Consider the following 17,406-nt stretch of genomic DNA (forward strand, 5'->3'; position numbering starts at 1 on the left):
GAGAAAAGAAGAAGCGAAATCCTCTCAACTGTTAAATATCTTAACACGAGCTACCTAAAAAGTGACCAGATTGTGACTTAAATCAGAATGTGTGTTCATAGAATAAGAAGGAATAATATGAATCTGAGCAAACATGCCTTGCCAGTTTTTGGTTCCTAGTCGTTTTCGATCTTTAACAGTATGAAGGTTCACAAATTTTGACAAAATGCTCACACTAAATAATATCGTCTCATTGATTTCACATTACCTCGACGAAACAATTACTCCATTAAACAATTAGTTGGATGCATTTTCTTCCTTATAAAAAATAAGCAAGGACACCTTTAAATTAGTAGTTTAAAAATCATAGATATTTCAATGTATATCTTAAACTCAATCAACAGTAAAGGAATGACCTTCTCAACTTCTATCTTTCGGCTTGTTTAGCTAGCTCAACGCTGACATTGCAGTTTTCTTGTTTTATATCACGCTGCAGGTTTATCTCCAGGTTACAGCCGCTCACCCACTCTCTCCTCTCACACTCCTCCACAGCTGAGTGACAAAAGTCTCTCCGGTGTTAAATCATGTGTTTCCCTCTCGCCTTCATCTCTGATGTCCATTCCACTATAGCCTTGTGGGTCATTATTTGCTGCTGGGCGAGACAAAGATGAAAAGCCTACTTTGTTTGCTTGCTCGCACACTTTAAACCTTTCAGTGCCAAATGAGTTGTTATGTTTCAAGTAGAGCATTATTAATAATCCTAGGTTAAGATGCAGAGCCTGAATGGAATGCACTCCATTTTTCATGAGATGCAGTGTGTGTGTGTGTGTGTGTGTGAGTGTGTGTGTGTGTGTGTGAGTGTGTTTGCGTTTTTGTACACATGCATGTAAGTTTGTGTTTGTAGGGTCAACCCTTTTATCCACGTCTTTCAGGAGAAAGTGCGTAAGTGTTTGTGCGTTTGTGCATCCTCCACTGGGACTATTTCAGTTGAGGGCAAAAGAGAAACTTTGAAAGAGCTTTCATGTACTTTTGTGGGAAATGATCCTAAGAAAGGCTTTTAATAAAAAATAAAAAAAAATATATTTTTTTTCAATCTTCCACATTCAGAAGGGCACTTACTCAATTACCAAGCTCCCTTCCTCTCTTTTTACATCCATCAAACTCTCCTCTATTCTTAGGCCTGCATCTATGTTGTGTGTGGAGGCATTGCCATGGGCTAAGAGCATTAGCTTGGTAGTAGAGCAATGTAGGGCACGTCAGGGAGTATACAGTGAGTCAGCCGTTTGTAACCACTTTTTGGCCATATTGTAAGTCATCAAAACATCATGCAACCGGGAAAAAAAGACAACATATTTGATTACTAATCTTGCTAAAGTCTTGCTATTTTTGAAGCAAAAGTTTATTTGCCTCATACTTTTTTTCTGGATGAGTAATATTTGACTTTTGAAATTGTTCAAAAAGACAAAAAAAAAAACTTCCTTTGATATCACACATTGGCTAAGGTAAAATAGGGCATGTACAGATAAGGCTCATACTGTATGACAAGCTAACTGAATTAGAGGTAAACTCATTCTGTCGCCCTCACTTTTGCATCTCGGCTCTCTTTTAACTGCAGCCTTGTCACTCAGTAGCCAGAAAAGGCAAGACCTCACACAGGTTTGACAGATAAAAGTCTCCTTACTTCATTGCTGTTTGACATTTCGCCTCCCAGAAAAGTTTCTTTCTTTCCTCCTCCCTTTTCTGTCTCCCTTTCCATCTCTCTCTCACACACACACACACGCACACACACACACACACACACACACACACACACACACACACACACACACACACACACACACACTCCCCTCAATGTGAGTCCATCTTCTCTCCTCCTGTCCATCTGCCAGGCAAAATGGAACCTCAGACAAAGGAGACGGAGGCTAACTCAGTGATCTGAATCAAATGGCAAAAGGAGGAGGGTAGAAGAGGGGAAGAGGAGTGATGGGTGCCAGGGAAGGTGCAAGGGAGACGTGGGAGACGGAGGGGTTGGATGGTGAAGGGAGGCATGAGGGGCTAGATGTGAATTTTGTCTGACAGTTTGAAGTCTCCTCTGAGCTGACCCTCTCCCTGCTGGGAGCCATGTCTCCCGTATGTGGGTGTTGTGAGGAAGGCTGGAGAAAAAGGAGATATAAGAAGGAGCAATGAACTGTGATCATGGAAATACCACGCTGAATGTACCAGCCGTGATCAATAGTAAGCATGCGGTATATCCATTTTAGCAACACCAAAGCACTGTCTCTGTCTTGCCAGCAGGAATTTGTCGGTATTAAATTTTCAGAGTCAGGTTAATACCGCCATCACTCAGTGTCGTGTAGCATTATTGGACACAGTGTTACAAGCCGTCACTTGAAGTGTGGTGACACAGAAGACACATCTGCTGTCTAAGACATTTTAAAATTTCATGTACTGAAAAAAAAATGTATTGATTTGAAAGTAGTAACACTCCGGCAGTGCAGACTGGACAAACACGGTGACAAGTGACTTCCATTGACTCCAGGGTTGAGAGAGAAAAACAAGATATACAGGCCAGATCTTTTTTTTTTTTTTTTTTTATGTCTGGAGAGGACGCCCGACTGTCTAAAAGACTACGAGAGATTGTTAAATGAATGTGTGACAGTCAAGTGGTTGGAGACATAGAGCTGATTATAGATGTTGAGTAAGGCAAAGAGGAGTATAGCCATGTTGATGCCTGACAACCAATCAGTCAATCAAACAACACAAAAGTTTTTCAAAAATGCGAAAACATAATGCAGGTTTCATTCGCAAATATGAGGATTTTTCGGCTATTCCCAATTTAATACCATAAAAAACGAAATATATTTTGGATTCACTTCCACATTAAACTGATCAGCTGTCCACAGAAATGGAAAACATGAGCTAACAGGACTTGGATTGGTGAAAGAACGTACTAAGTGAGGTATCGCGAGGTGCCGCTAGTAGCCATGCAACCAGGTCTACAAGTTGTCATTCCTAACCTGTCAGATGTTTATAGGGGAGCAGTTTGACACAGTACAGTATTAAACGCAAAATATTGAAACTGAAAGAACGGAAATGGACTGCGGATGATTGAAATACAATGCATGCATTTCATGTCACGTTCAGGGGCTCTACAAAAAGTTTCTAAAGGCCAGCGGGCTGCACTTTGAGAATCTATGAACTATACTATAACTATTTTTTGGGCTATTTTTTTATAGCATGCTGAACTTGGACATTTTTCATGGCATGCTATAAAATCACTTTTTTATGACATACTATACTATGGAATTTTGTATCACATATACTATGATATATGATGTGTGATGACATTTGTTTGAGCTTTTCTATGACATACTATATTATGACATTTTTTTAATGGCATACTATAATATGATATTTGTGTGACATACATACTATACTATGACTGCTTGAAATGGAAAAAGAATAAGTGCCGTTACTTAATAATATATCTTGCCATGTGATTTGCCGATATCAGAAATCTCTTTCTGCTTACTATGATTTATTTATTTGTTTTGTTGTTATATTTGTATTTTGTACTGTATCAGTCATAATCAGTAGCAATTTAATCGTTTGTCTATAGTGGGCCTATAATACCTCAATACTATTTCAACTGAAAAGTAATAGGGTTGACGTGGTGTGTCAATATACGTGTATCCTCAAAGACAAAACTTGCTACAGTAGAATGACTATTATATTATTTATACATATCACAGCCTGAGCATTACATTGTTCTGGAAGGGTTTGCCCTGTAAAGGCATACTCTGCAAATCAAAAGAGCAGATTCATTAGTATGAGATTTTTTATGACATTCTGTTCGATGACCTTTTTATGACCTTTTTATGACATTTGTCTTACTTTTTGTGACATAGTTTACATTGACATGTTTTATGACAAACTGTACCATAACTTTTTTGCATCACTTTTTAGGACATTTTATTCTATGACTTTCTTTATGGCATTTCAAACCATCTTTTATGTTTATGCTGTACTATACCATGACTTCTTTAATGCCGTTTTTAAGACATACTATACTGTGACTTCTTTTTGACACGCTGTAATACTTTTTTCCGAAATGTTCATGTCATACTATACTGTGACATTTTTATGCCACACTATATTATGAATTGTTATTAAAAACTATCCTTTCACTTTTTATGACATTTCTTTTGACATACTCTGCTGTGACTGCTGTGATACTTTTTTATTAGATTTTTCTGACATACAGTACTATACTATGACATTTGTATGACATGTTTTACACTGCCATCTCTTTGACATACCATACCGTGACTTTTTAGTATAGTTAGTCAGTTTTAGATACTACAATGATATTTTTTGTCATACTTCACACAGCCTTCTTACTGATACACTTAACTATGACTTTTTAATCACATAAATTCCCATGTCTTTTTTATTAGATAATATATACAATATTTCATTGTAAAAATGTCATAAAATAATGTCATAAAAAATAGTATTGCATAAAAATGTCATATTATATGTTCTTAGAAATATCTTTAAAGGCTCAGAATAGTATGCCATACATATATCATAGAAATACCATACAAAATCATATTATAGTATGGATTTAACAATTATTTTCATACAGTCATATACTAATGGGATTCATGTCGATAAATAAGAGTGGATAGTGATAACTATTTTGTTTAATTGCATTTGTATTTATTTCGAACATGTAACAAATAAGAAAAAAGAAAGAGACATAAAATAAGCAATACATATAGCAAACTGTTAATAAACAAATTCTCATAAAAAACATAAATTATCAACATAAATAAAAATACATTTCCAAAAAGTAGTAGGAAGAAATCCACACATACAGTATACCTCCTCCCCTTAACTCAAACAATTTACTCAATATTTATGAGATACACTTTTTGACTTTTTGATTCCAATTCCAACATTGGACATTAAGTAATATTTTTCCCTTTGGTGTCCATTGTTTATGATGAGATAAGCCTTTATTTCACAGCAGGGACATGTGCAGTCTTACAGGGTTAGTGCAATTTTCAAAACTGAACGGTTGAATTCCCATTATTGCATATCGGAAATATTGATATTGAACCGTTTAATTAATATTGCATTTAAGTGAATTGTCAGTTACGGTATGCAAGGTCTACTGGGAGCAGTGTTGATTGTAAAGTGTGACAGCAGCAGGAATGAAAGACATGCAGTATCTCTCTTTCACACCGCAGGAGAAGCAGCCAGTCACTGAAGGAGCTGTCTATAGCTGTCTATAGACTGCATATATCTTCAAACAGATTGAATGGGGTGAAGTGTAATATGTACTTTTTGTTGCCTATCTTTGTTGTTCTTCACATCTTTCCTTGACCTCATGACGTTTTCCATCAAGGCCAAGGAAAAGTCGTTTGTAAAAGACAGTAGAAGGTCATTCTTTTACTTTTTCGACCGTCATAGTCTTCAAGCCATTTACTTTCCGTGATGACCCTTCCACTCCATTAAGTGTCCCTTTGTCTTTTGACTTGCCGGCTCTCTTTTGTCTTGCAGGATCCGCTCCGTCATCTTCATGAGCTACAGCTGGACACAGTGCTGTTTTTGAACTCACCTTTGAACTAACTCCCTCTGTCTTCGCGACTGCTGGTTTGCTTTGTTTGCTACAGACATTTTTACACACCCATACATGCTCACATGACTGTGTAATGCCTATTACTTTTGTTATGTTATGTTAAAGTCATAGTATGGTATATGTTGTGCAATGACCCCTCCAATCCACTAAGTGTTCCTGTGTTTTTTTGGAACTTGCTGGTTCTCCTTTGTCCAGGTTTGCTTCCTCTGCATCATAAGCCAAAACTGGGGCAGTGTGGTGTCTGATATGAAAGCTCACCTCCAGCGGCTGCTGTTTAGCTTTCATATCGTTTGTTCGTAGTTTGTTGTACGGACAATTTTTACATATCCTTACATGCTCAAATTAATGCCTTTCACTTTTTTTCTTCTCTATAGCTTTATTTTGTATGTAAAATTGCTTTGTCATTTATTTCAAACTTGTCTATACTATAGTATGCAATACAAATTATACTTAAAAGTCATAATATATTGTTTAAAAAAAAGTCATAGTAGTACATGTAAAAAAAGTGATAAAAAGTCATAGTATAGCCTGTCGGCAAATGTCATAGTTTAATATGTTGTTACGCCCACTGACTTAACTCTGCCCTCTTTTTAGAAGAGAGCTGTGTCTTTTTCAGGTCTGCTACTTCCCTTTTCAGTTCCTGGAGCAGTATCATCAGTCCATCAGTGGAGCTGGATATCAACCTCCAGCCCAGTGCTTCTGCCCTAATTCTCTCTTGGCCTTTTGATCTGTTTGTTTGCTGCTGCTCCCGCCATGAGCGTTTGTACTGCTGAACCTGGGTTTTGATTGTTCCTGAATACAGGTATATGAGATTACCCTGTCTGGGTTGGCTAGTTGGTGGGGAGGTGGTTAGTACCAGCCTGGGTAACTTTGGGGAAGCCATGTAGTTGAAATAATTGGTTTAATTCTGTTTATCATCACTTTGTCAATAAAGATGGCTTATTGTTACTCCATAAGTGTTCCAGCTGCCTTATCATTTCTATTTCTTTCAACTTCTGCCATGGGTTTTCTAGCACAAGGCACATTAAATAGGCCGTAATAATGTCGAAATAAATCATTAAAAGTAATAGTATAGTACGTCAAAAAAGTCTTTAAATGAGTCATACTTTAGAATGTTGAAATAAGTCATAAAACAGTCATTGTATAGCATATCACAAAAAGTCATAACAACGTAATATAGCATGTCAAAATAATGCATGAAATAGTCACAGTACAGCTTGTTGAACATAGTCATGAACAACGCATAGTATAGCATGTTGAAAAAAGTAAAAAAATAGTCATAGTATAGCATGTCGAAAAAAGAAAAAAACATTCATAGTATAGCATGTCGAAAAAACAGTCATAGTATAGCATGTCGAAAACAGTGAAAAACGGTCATAGTATAGCATGTCGAAAAAAGTCAAAAAACAGTCATATTATAGGATGTCGAAAACAGTCATAGTATACCATGTCGAAAAAAGCAAAAAACAGTCATAGTATAGCATGTCGAAAAGTGGAAAAAGCAGTCATAGTATAGCATGTCGAAAAAGTCAAAAAACAGTCATAGTATAGGATGTCGAAAACAGTCATAGTATAGCCTGTCGAAAGCAGTCATAGTATAGCCTGTCGAAAACAGTGAAAAACGGTCATAGTATAGCATGTCGAAAAAGTCAAAAAACAGTCATAGTATAGGATGTCGAAAACAGTCATAGTATAGCCTGTCGAAAGCAGTCATAGTATAGCCTGTCGAAAACAGTGAAAAACGGTCATAGTATAGCATGTCGAAAACAGTCATAGTATACCATGTTGAAAAAAGCAAAAAACAGTCATAGTATAGCATATCGAAAAGTGGAAAAAACAGTCATAGTATAGCCTGTCGAAAGCAGTCATAGTATAGCCTGTCGAAAACAGTGAAAAACGGTCATAGTATAGCATGTCGAAAACAGTCATAGTATACCATGTTGAAAAAAGCAAAAAACAGTCATAGTATAGCATATCGAAAAGTGGAAAAAACAGTCATAGTATAGCCTGTCGAAAGCAGTCATAGTATAGCCTGTCGAAAACAGTGAAAAACGGTCATAGTATAGCATGTCGAAAACAGTCATAGTATACCATGTTGAAAAAAGCAAAAAACAGTCATAGTATAGCATATCGAAAAGTGGAAAAAACAGTCATAGTATAGCCTGTCGAAAAAAGTCAAAAAACAGTCATAGTATAGCATGTCGAAAAATGGAAAAAACAGTCATAGTATAGCATGTCGAAAAGTGGAAAAAACAGTCATAGTATAGTATGTTTAAAAAAAGAAATAGTATTTTGGGGTTAAGTGTCTTGCTGAAGGACACATAGACATGAGACTAGCAGATCAGAAGCCGGGGATTGAACCAACTACCCTCTGAGTGAAAGGCAGCCCCGCTCTCCACTTAGCCACGGACACCAGTTGAAAAAGTCTGGCATAGTATGTCTACAAAAAGTGAGAGTATAGCATGTCGAAAACAGTCATAGTATAGTATGTCGAAAAAAGTAAAAAACGGTTATAGTATAGCATGTCGAAAAGTGGAAAAAACAATCATAGTATAGTATGACGAAAAGTGAAAAAAACAGTTATAGTATGTCTAAAAAAAGAAATAGCATTTTGGGGTTAAGTGTCTTGCTGAAGGACACATAGACATGAAACTAGCAGATCAGGAGCCACGACCCTCTGAGTGAAAGGCAACCCTGCTCTCCACTTAGCCACGGACACCAGTTGAAAAAATCTGGCATAGTATGTCTATAAAAAGTCATAGTATAGCATGTAGAAAACAGTCATAGTATAAGTCAAAAATAGTGAAAACCAGTCATAGTATAGCATGTCGAAAACAGTGAAAAACGGTCATAGTATAGCAATTCGAAAAATGGAAAAAACAGTCATAGTATAGTATGTTTAAAAAAAGAAATAGTATTTTGGGGTTAAGTGTCTTGCTGAAGGACACATAGACATGAGACTAGCAGATCAGAAGCTGGGGATTGAACCGACGACCCTCTGAGTGAAAGGTAGCCCTGCCCTTCACTTAGCCACGGACAACAGTTGAAAAAGTTTGGCATAGTATGTCTACAAAAAGTGAGAGTATAGCATGTCGAAAACAGTCATAGTATAGTATGTCAAAAAAGGTGAAAAACGGTCATAGTATAGCATGTCGAAAAGTGGAAAAAAAAATCATAGTATAGTATGTCGAAAAGTGAAAAAAACAGTCATAGTATGTCTAAAAAAGTCAAAGTAATAGTATTTTGGGGTTAAGTGTCTTGCTGAACGACACATAGACATGAAACTTGCAGATGAGGAGACGGGGATTGAACCGACAACCCTCTGAGTGAAAAGCAACCCTGCTATCCACTTAGCCACGAACACCAGTTGAAAAAAACTGGCATAGTATGTCTATAAAAAGTCATAGTATAGCATGTAGAAAACAGTCAAAAAACAGTCATAGTATAGGATGTCGAAAAAAGTGAAAAACGGTCATAGTATAGCATGTCGAAAAAAGTCAAAAAATAGTCATAGTATAGGATGTCGAAAACAGTCATAGTATAGCATGTCGAAAAAAGTGAAAAACGGTCATAGTATAGCATGTAGAAAACAGTCAAAAAACAGTCATAGTATAGGATGTCGAAAAAAGTGAAAAACGGTCATAGTATAGCATGTCGAAAAAAGTCAAAAAATAGTCATAGTATAGGATGTCGAAAACAGTCATAGTATAGCATGTCGAAAAAAGTCAAAAAATAGTCATAGTATAGGATGTCGAAAACAGTCATAGTATTGCATGTCGAAAACAGTCATAGTATAGCCTGTCAAAAAAAGTGAAAAACGGTCATAGTATAGCATGTCGAAAGAAGTGAAAAAATAGTCATAGTATAGGATGTCGAAAACAGTCATAGTATTGCATGTCGAAAACAGTCATAGTATAGCATGTCGAAAAAGTCATAGTATAGCCTGTCAAAAAAAGTGAAAAACGGTCATAGTATAGCATGTCGAAAGAAGTGAAAAAATAGTCATAGTATAGGATGTCGAAAACAGTCATAGTATTGCATGTCGAAAACAGTCATAGTATAGCATGTCGAAAAAGTCATAGTATAGCCTGTCAAAAAAAGTGAAAAACGGTCATAGTATAGCCTGTCGAAAAAAGTGAAAAACAGTCATAGTATATAGCATGTCGAAAAAAGTGAAAAACAGTCATAGTATAACATGTCGAAAAAAGTGAAAAACAGTCATAGTATAGCCTGTCGAAAAAAAGTCAAAAAACAGTCATAGTATAGCATATCGAAAAATGGAAAAAACAGTCATAGTATAGCATGTCGAAAAGTGGAAAAAACAGTCATAGTATAGTATGTTTAAAAAAAGAAATAGTATTTTGGGGTTAAGTGTCTTGCTGAAGGACACATAGACATGAGACTAGCAGATCAGAAGCCGGGGATTGAACCAACTACCCTCTGAGTGAAAGGTAGCCCTGCTCTCCACTTAGACACGGACACCAGTTGAAAAAATCTGGCATAGTATGTCTATAAAAAGTGAGAGTATAGCATGTCGAAAACAGTGAAAAAATAGTCATAGTATAGCATGTCGAAAAAAGTCATAGTATAGCCTGTCGAAAAAAGTGAAAAACAATCATAGTATAGCCTGTCGAAAAAAGTGAAAAACAGTCATAGTATAGCATGTCGAAAAGTGAAAAAAAAACAGTCATAGTATAGCCTGTCGAAAAAAGTAAAAAAACAGTCATAGTATAGCATGTCGAAAAATGGAAAAAACAGTCATAGTATAGCATGTCGAAAAGTGGAAAAAACAGTCATAGTATAGTATGTTTAAAAAAAGAAATAGTATTTTGGGGTTAAGTGTCTTGCTGAAGGACACATAGACATGAGACTAGCAGATCAGAAGCCGGGGATTGAACCAACTACCCTCTGAGTGAAAGGTAGCCCTGCTCTCCACTTAGCCACGGACACCAGTTGAAAAAATCTGGCATAGTATGTCTACAAAAAGTGAGAGTATAGCATGTCGAAAACAGTCATAGTATAGTATGTCGAAAAAAGTGAAAAACGGTCATAGTATAGCATGTCGAAAAGTGGAAAAAACAATCATAGTATACTATGACGAAAAGTGAAAAAAACAGTTATAGTATGTCTAAAAAAAGAAATAGTATTTTGGGGTTAAGTGTCTTGCTGAAGGACACATAGACATGAAACTAGCAGATCAGGAGCCACGACCCACTGAGTGAAAGGCAACCCTGCTCTCCACTTAGCCACGGACACCGGTTGAAAAAATCTGGCATAGTATGTCTATAAAAAGTCATAGTATAGCCTGTAGAAAACAGTCATAGTATAAGTCGAAAACAGTGAAAAACAGTCATAGTATAGCATGTCGAAAACAGTGAAAAACGGTCATAGTATAGCAATTCGAAAAATGGAAAAAACAGTCATAGTATAGTATGTTTAAAAAAAGAAATAGTATTTTGGGGTTAAGTGTCTTGCTGAAGGACACATAGAAATGAGACTAGCAGATTAGAAGCTGGGGATTGAACCGACGACCCTCTGAGTGAAAGGGAGCCCTGCCCTCCACTTAGCCACGGACAACAGTTGAAAAAGTTTGGCATAGTATGTCTACAAAAAGTGAGAGTATAGCATGTCAAAAACAGTTATAATATAGTATGTCGAAAAAACTGAAAAATGGTCATAGTATAGCATGTCGAAAAGTGGAAAAAAAAATCATAGTATAGTATGTCGAAAAGTGAAAAAAACAGTCACAGTATAGTATGTCTAAAAAAGTCAAAGTAATAGTGTTTTGGGGTTAAGTGTCTTGCTGAAGGACACAGAGACATGAAACTTGCAGATCAGGAGCCGGGGATTGAACCGACAACCCTCTGAGTGAAAAGCAACCCTGCTATCCACTTAGCCACGAACACCAGTTGAAAAAAACTTGCATAGTATGTCTATAAAAAGTCATAGTATAGCATGTAGAAAACAGTCAAAAAACAGTCATAGTATAGGATGTCGAAAAAAGTGAAAAACGGTCATAGTATAGCATGTCGAAAAAAGTCAAAAAATAGTCATAGTATAGGATGTCGAAAACAGTCATAGTATAGCATGTCGAAAAAAAGTGAAAAAAGGTCATAGTATAGCATGTCGAAAAAAGTGAAAAAATAGTCATAGTATAGGATGTCGAAAACAGTCATAGTATAGCATGTCGAAAACAGTGAAAAAATAGTCATAGTATAGCATGTCGAAAAAAGTGAAAAACAGTCATAGTATAGCCTGTCGAAAAAAGTCAAAAAACAGTCATAGTATAGCATATCGAAAAATGGAAAAAACAGTCATAGTATAGCATGTCGAAAAGTGGAAAAAACAGTCATAGTATAGTATGTTTAAAAAAAGAAATAGTATTTTGGGGTTAAGTGTCTTGCTGAAGGACACATAGACATGAGACTAGCAGATCAGAAGCCGGGGATTGAACCAACTACCCTCTGAGTGAAAGGTAGCCCTGCTCTCCACTTAGACACGGACACCAGTTGAAAAAATCTGGCATAGTATGTCTATAAAAAGTGAGAGTATAGCATGTCGAAAACAGTGAAAAAATAGTCATAGTATAGCATGTCGAAAAAAGTCATAGTATAGCCTGTCGAAAAAAGTGAAAAACAGTCATAGTATAGCCTGTCGAAAAAAGTGAAAAACAGTCATAGTATAGCATGTCGAAAAGTGAAAAAAAAACAGTCATAGTATAGCCTGTCGAAAAAAGTAAAAAAACAGTCATAGTATAGCATGTCGAAAAAAGTCATAGTATAGCCTGTCGAAAAAAGTGAAAAACGGTCATAGTATAGCATGTCGAAAAAAGTGAAAAACAGTCATAGTATAGCCTGTCGAAAAAAGTCAAAAAACAGTCATAGTATAGCATATCGAAAAATGGAAAAAACAGTCATAGTATAGCATGTCGAAAAGTGGAAAAAACAGTCATAGTATAGTATGTTTAAAAAAAGAAATAGTATTTTGGGGTTAAGTGTCTTGCTGAAGGACACATAGACATGAGACTAACAGATCAGAAGCCGGGGATTGAACCAACTACCCTCTGAGTGAAAGGTAGCCCTGCTCTCCACTTAGACACGGACACCAGTTGAAAAAATTTGGCATAGTATGTCTATAAAAAGTGAGAGTATAGCATGTCGAAAACAGTGAAAAAATAGTCATAGTATAGCATGTCGAAAAAAGTCATAGTATAGCCTGTCGAAAAAAGTGAAAAACAGTCATAGTATAGCCTGTCGAAAAAAGTGAAAAACAGTCATAGTATAGCATGTCGAAAAGTGAAAAAAAAACAGTCATAGTATAGCCTGTCGAAAAAAGTAAAAAAACAGTCATAGTATAGCATGTCGAAAAATGGAAAAAACAGTCATAGTATAGCATGTCGAAAAGTGGAAAAAACAGTCATAGTATAGTATGTTTAAAAAAAGAAATAGTATTTTGGGGTTAAGTGTCTTGCTGAAGGACACATAGACATGAGACTAGCAGATCAGAAGCCGGGGATTGAACCAACTACCCTCTGAGTGAAAGGTAGCCCTGCTCTCCACTTAGCCACGGACACCAGTTGAAAAAATCTGGCATAGTATGTCTACAAAAAGTGAGAGTATAGCATGTCGAAAACAGTCATAGTATAGTATGTCGAAAAAAGTGAAAAACGGTCATAGTATAGCATGTCGAAAAGTGGAAAAAACAATCATAGTATACTATGACGAAAAGTGAAAAAAACAGTTATAGTATGTCTAAAAAAAGAAATAGTATTTTGGGGTTAAGTGTCTTGCTGAAGGACACATAGACATGAAACTAGCAGATCAGGAGCCACGACCCACTGAGTGAAAGGCAACCCTGCTCTCCACTTAGCCACGGACACCGGTTGAAAAAATCTGGCATAGTATGTCTATAAAAAGTCATAGTATAGCCTGTAGAAAACAGTCATAGTATAAGTCGAAAACAGTGAAAAACGGTCATAGTATAGCAATTCGAAAAATGGAAAAAACAGTCATAGTATAGTATGTTTAAAAAAAGAAATAGTATTTTGGGGTTAAGTGTCTTGCTGAAGGACACATAGAAATGAGACTAGCAGATCAGAAGCCGGGGATTGAACCAACTACCCTCTGAGTGAAAGGTAGCCCTGCTCTCCACTTAGCCACGGACACCAGTTGAAAAAATCTGGCATAGTATGTCTATAAAAAGTGAGAGTATAGCATGTCGAAAACAGTGAAAAAATAGTCATAGTATAGCCTGTCGAAAAAAGTGAAAAACAGTCATAGTATAGCCTGTCGAAAAAAGTGAAAAACAGTCATAGTATAGCATGTCGAAAAGTGAAAAAAAAACAGTCATAGTATAGCCTGTCGAAAAAAGTCAAAAAACAGTCATAGTATAGCATGTCGAAAAATGGAAAAAACAGTCATAGTATAGCATGTCGAAAAGTGGAAAAAACAGTCATAGTATAGTATGTTTAAAAAAAGAAATAGTATTTTGGGGTTAAGTGTCTTGCTGAAGGACACATAGACATGAGACTAGCAGATCAGAAGTCGGGGATTGAACCAACTACCCTCTGAGTGAAAGGTAGCCCTGCTCTCCACTTAGCCACGGACACCAGTTGAAAAAATCTGGCATAGTATGTCTATAAAAAGTGAGAGTATAGCATGTCGAAAACAGTCATAGTATAGTATGTCGAAAAAAGTGAAAAACGGTCATAGTATAGCATGTCGAAAAGTGGAAAAAACAATCATAGTATAGTATGTCGAAAAGTGAAAAAAACAGTTATAGTATGTCTAAAAAAAGAAATAGCATTTTGGGGTTAAGTGTCTTGCTGAAGGACACATAGACATGAAACTAGCAGATCAGGAGCCACGACCCTCTGAGTGAAAGGCAACCCTGCTCTCCGCTTAGCCATGGACACCAGTTGAAAAAATCTGGCATAGTATGTCTATAAAAAGTCATAGTATAGCATGTAGAAAACAGTCATAGTATAAGTCGAAAACAGTGAAAAACAGTCATAGTATAGCATGTCGAAAACAGTGAAAAACGGTCATAGTATAGCAATTCGAAAAATGGAAAAAACAGTCATAGTATAGTATGTTTAAAAAAAGAAATAGCATTTTGGGGTTAAGTGTCTTGCTGAAGGACACATAGAAATGAGACTAGCAGATCAGGAGCCGGGGATTAAACCTACAACCCTCTGAGTGAAAAGCAACCCTGCTATCCACTTAGCCACGTATACCAGTTGAAAAAAACTGCCATAGTATGTCTATAAAAAGTCATAGTATAGCATGTAGAAAACAGTCAAAAAACAGTCATAGTATAGGATGTCGAAAACAGTCATAGTATAGCATGTCGAAAAAAGTCAAAAAACAGTCATAGTATAGCATGTCGAAAAAAGTAAAAAAAACAGTCATAGTATAGCCTGTCGAAAACAGTCATAGTATAGCATGTCGAAAACAGTCATAGTATAGCATGTCGAAAAAAGTGAAAAACGGTCATAGTATAGCATGTCGAAAAAAGTCAAAAAACAGTCATAGTATAGCATGTCGAAAAAAGTAAAAAAAACAGTCATAGTATAGCCTGTCGAAAACAGTCATAGTATAGCATGTCGAAAACAGTCATAGTATAGCCTGTCGAAAAAAGTGAAAAACGGTCATAGTATAGCCTGTCGAAAAAAGTGAAAAACAGTCATAGTATAGCATGTCGAAAACAGTCATAGTATAGCATGTCGAAAAAAGTGAAAAACGGTCATAGTATAGCATGTCGAAAAAAGTCAAAAACAGTCATCGTATAGCATGTCGAAAACAGTCATAGTATAGCATGTCGAAAAAAGTAAAAAAAACAGTCATAGTATAGCCTGTCGAAAAAAGTGAAAAACAGTCATAGTATAGCTTGTCGAAAAAAGTCAAAAACAGTCATAGTATAGCATGTCGAAAGCAGTCATAGTATAGCCTGTCGAAAAAAGTGAAAAACGGTCATAGTATAGCTTGTCGAAAAAAGTCAAAAACAGTCATAGTATAGCATGTCGAAAAAAGTCAAAAAACAGTCATAGTATAGCCTGTCGAAAACAGACATAGTATAGCCTGTCGAAAAAAGTGAAAAACGGTCATAGTATAGCCTGTCGAAAAAAGTGAAAAACAGTCATAGTATAGCCTGTCGAAAAAAGTCAAAAACAGTCATAGTATAACATGTCGAAAAAAGTGAAAAACAGTCATAGTATAGCATATCGAAAAAAGTGAAAAACAGTCATAGTATAACATGTCGAAAAAAGTGAAAAACAGTCATAGTATAGCCTGTCGAAAACAGTCATAGTATAGCATGTTGAAAACAGTCAAAAACAGTCATAGTATAGCCTGTCAAAAAAAGTGAAAAACAGTCATAGTATAACATGTCGAAAAAAGTGAAAAACAGTCATAGTATAGCCTGTCGAAAGCAGTCATAGTATAGCCTGTCGAAAAAAGTGAAAAACGGTCAAAGTATAGCATGTCGAAAAAAGTCAAAAAATAGTCATAGTATAGGATGTCGAAAACAGTCATAGTATAGCATGTCGAAAAAAGTGAAAAAAGGTCAAAGTATAGCATGTCGAATACAGTCATTAAAAAGTCATAGTATAGCATGTCGAAAAAAGTCATAGTATAGCATGTCAAAAAAAGTCATAGTATCAAAACAAAAGTTAAAACAAATGATATTACAGTATATCATAAAAAATGTATGGTCCAGTACTTCAGATAACATGTCATAGAAATGTTATAAAAAGCATAACCATATATATAGGACAGTATGACAGTAACATTGAAAAGAGTCATAGTGTATTACCTCATTAAAAGAACTGTGATTGGCGCTGCATTGTAATAGATGGTCATCTTATTTGCCACACTTTAATACAGAGCTACTGATGGCACATACACCTGCAGTACATTAGACAAGAACATTTTCTCACAGGCACATTTATCAAACACCCGTTTACCCTAAACACACACATGTTCAAGTAGAACGTGCAGCTTTAATATGATTTCTCCTCAGACAGAATTAGCTCAGATAAGGAGGGAATTGTTACTGTCTGCTTTCTCTCATCTCCATAATGTTTGCGTATTGTCGAGTAGCTTGAAATGCAAAATGAAACATAATTATGTTGTTCTCCTGCTGACAACTGATCTGTCACCAGGCACATTAGAAACACGTCTTGTTTATAAGTGTGAAGAAAGAAAAAAAGTGTGTGGAGAAAGAAAAGAGAACTTGTGTGGGCCTGGCTCGTCTCTCAGACACCGACAAGGCTACTTATGTCATACCCGGAGGTTGTAAAAAAAATAAAAATAAAAACAGGATGAAATAAACAACTACGTAATACCTGCCACGTACGCACGACTGTAGCTCATTAGCCGAACACACATTCCGTATCTCAGTCCCAGTTCTACCTCCCCAACCAAGACCGATCTCTCACCTTCAGTCGAGAGCACAATTATAGCAGACCAGAAAAATATAGCATGTGGGGTATAATCCTTCTGAATCACCTGGAAAGTCAAGAAGATATAAAAAAAAAAGCCATCCTTCTAGATGCTGGTGCCTCGTAAGGAACTAGGTTGGCCTCTTTCAGCATGTTTACTTGCAGCCAAGTACAAATTAACCTCCCAAGATCAACAATAAACCTAATTAGAGTTGTGTTCTGCAGCACACATCTCTAAACACAGATCACAGCTTGTTGAGAGATGAATCTCCATCTGTCTGGCTGCAAACTGGGAGGAGGAGGAGAGACTCGGAGAAGTCCCGAGAGTCACAAAATGAAG

Source organism: Cebidichthys violaceus, unplaced genomic scaffold (genome assembly GCF_023349555.1).
Source record: "Cebidichthys violaceus isolate CVI_PGR_0920_01 unplaced genomic scaffold, fCebVio1.0.p SCAF_2, whole genome shotgun sequence".
In the NCBI taxonomy this organism is placed as follows: domain Eukaryota; kingdom Metazoa; phylum Chordata; class Actinopteri; order Perciformes; family Stichaeidae; genus Cebidichthys; species Cebidichthys violaceus.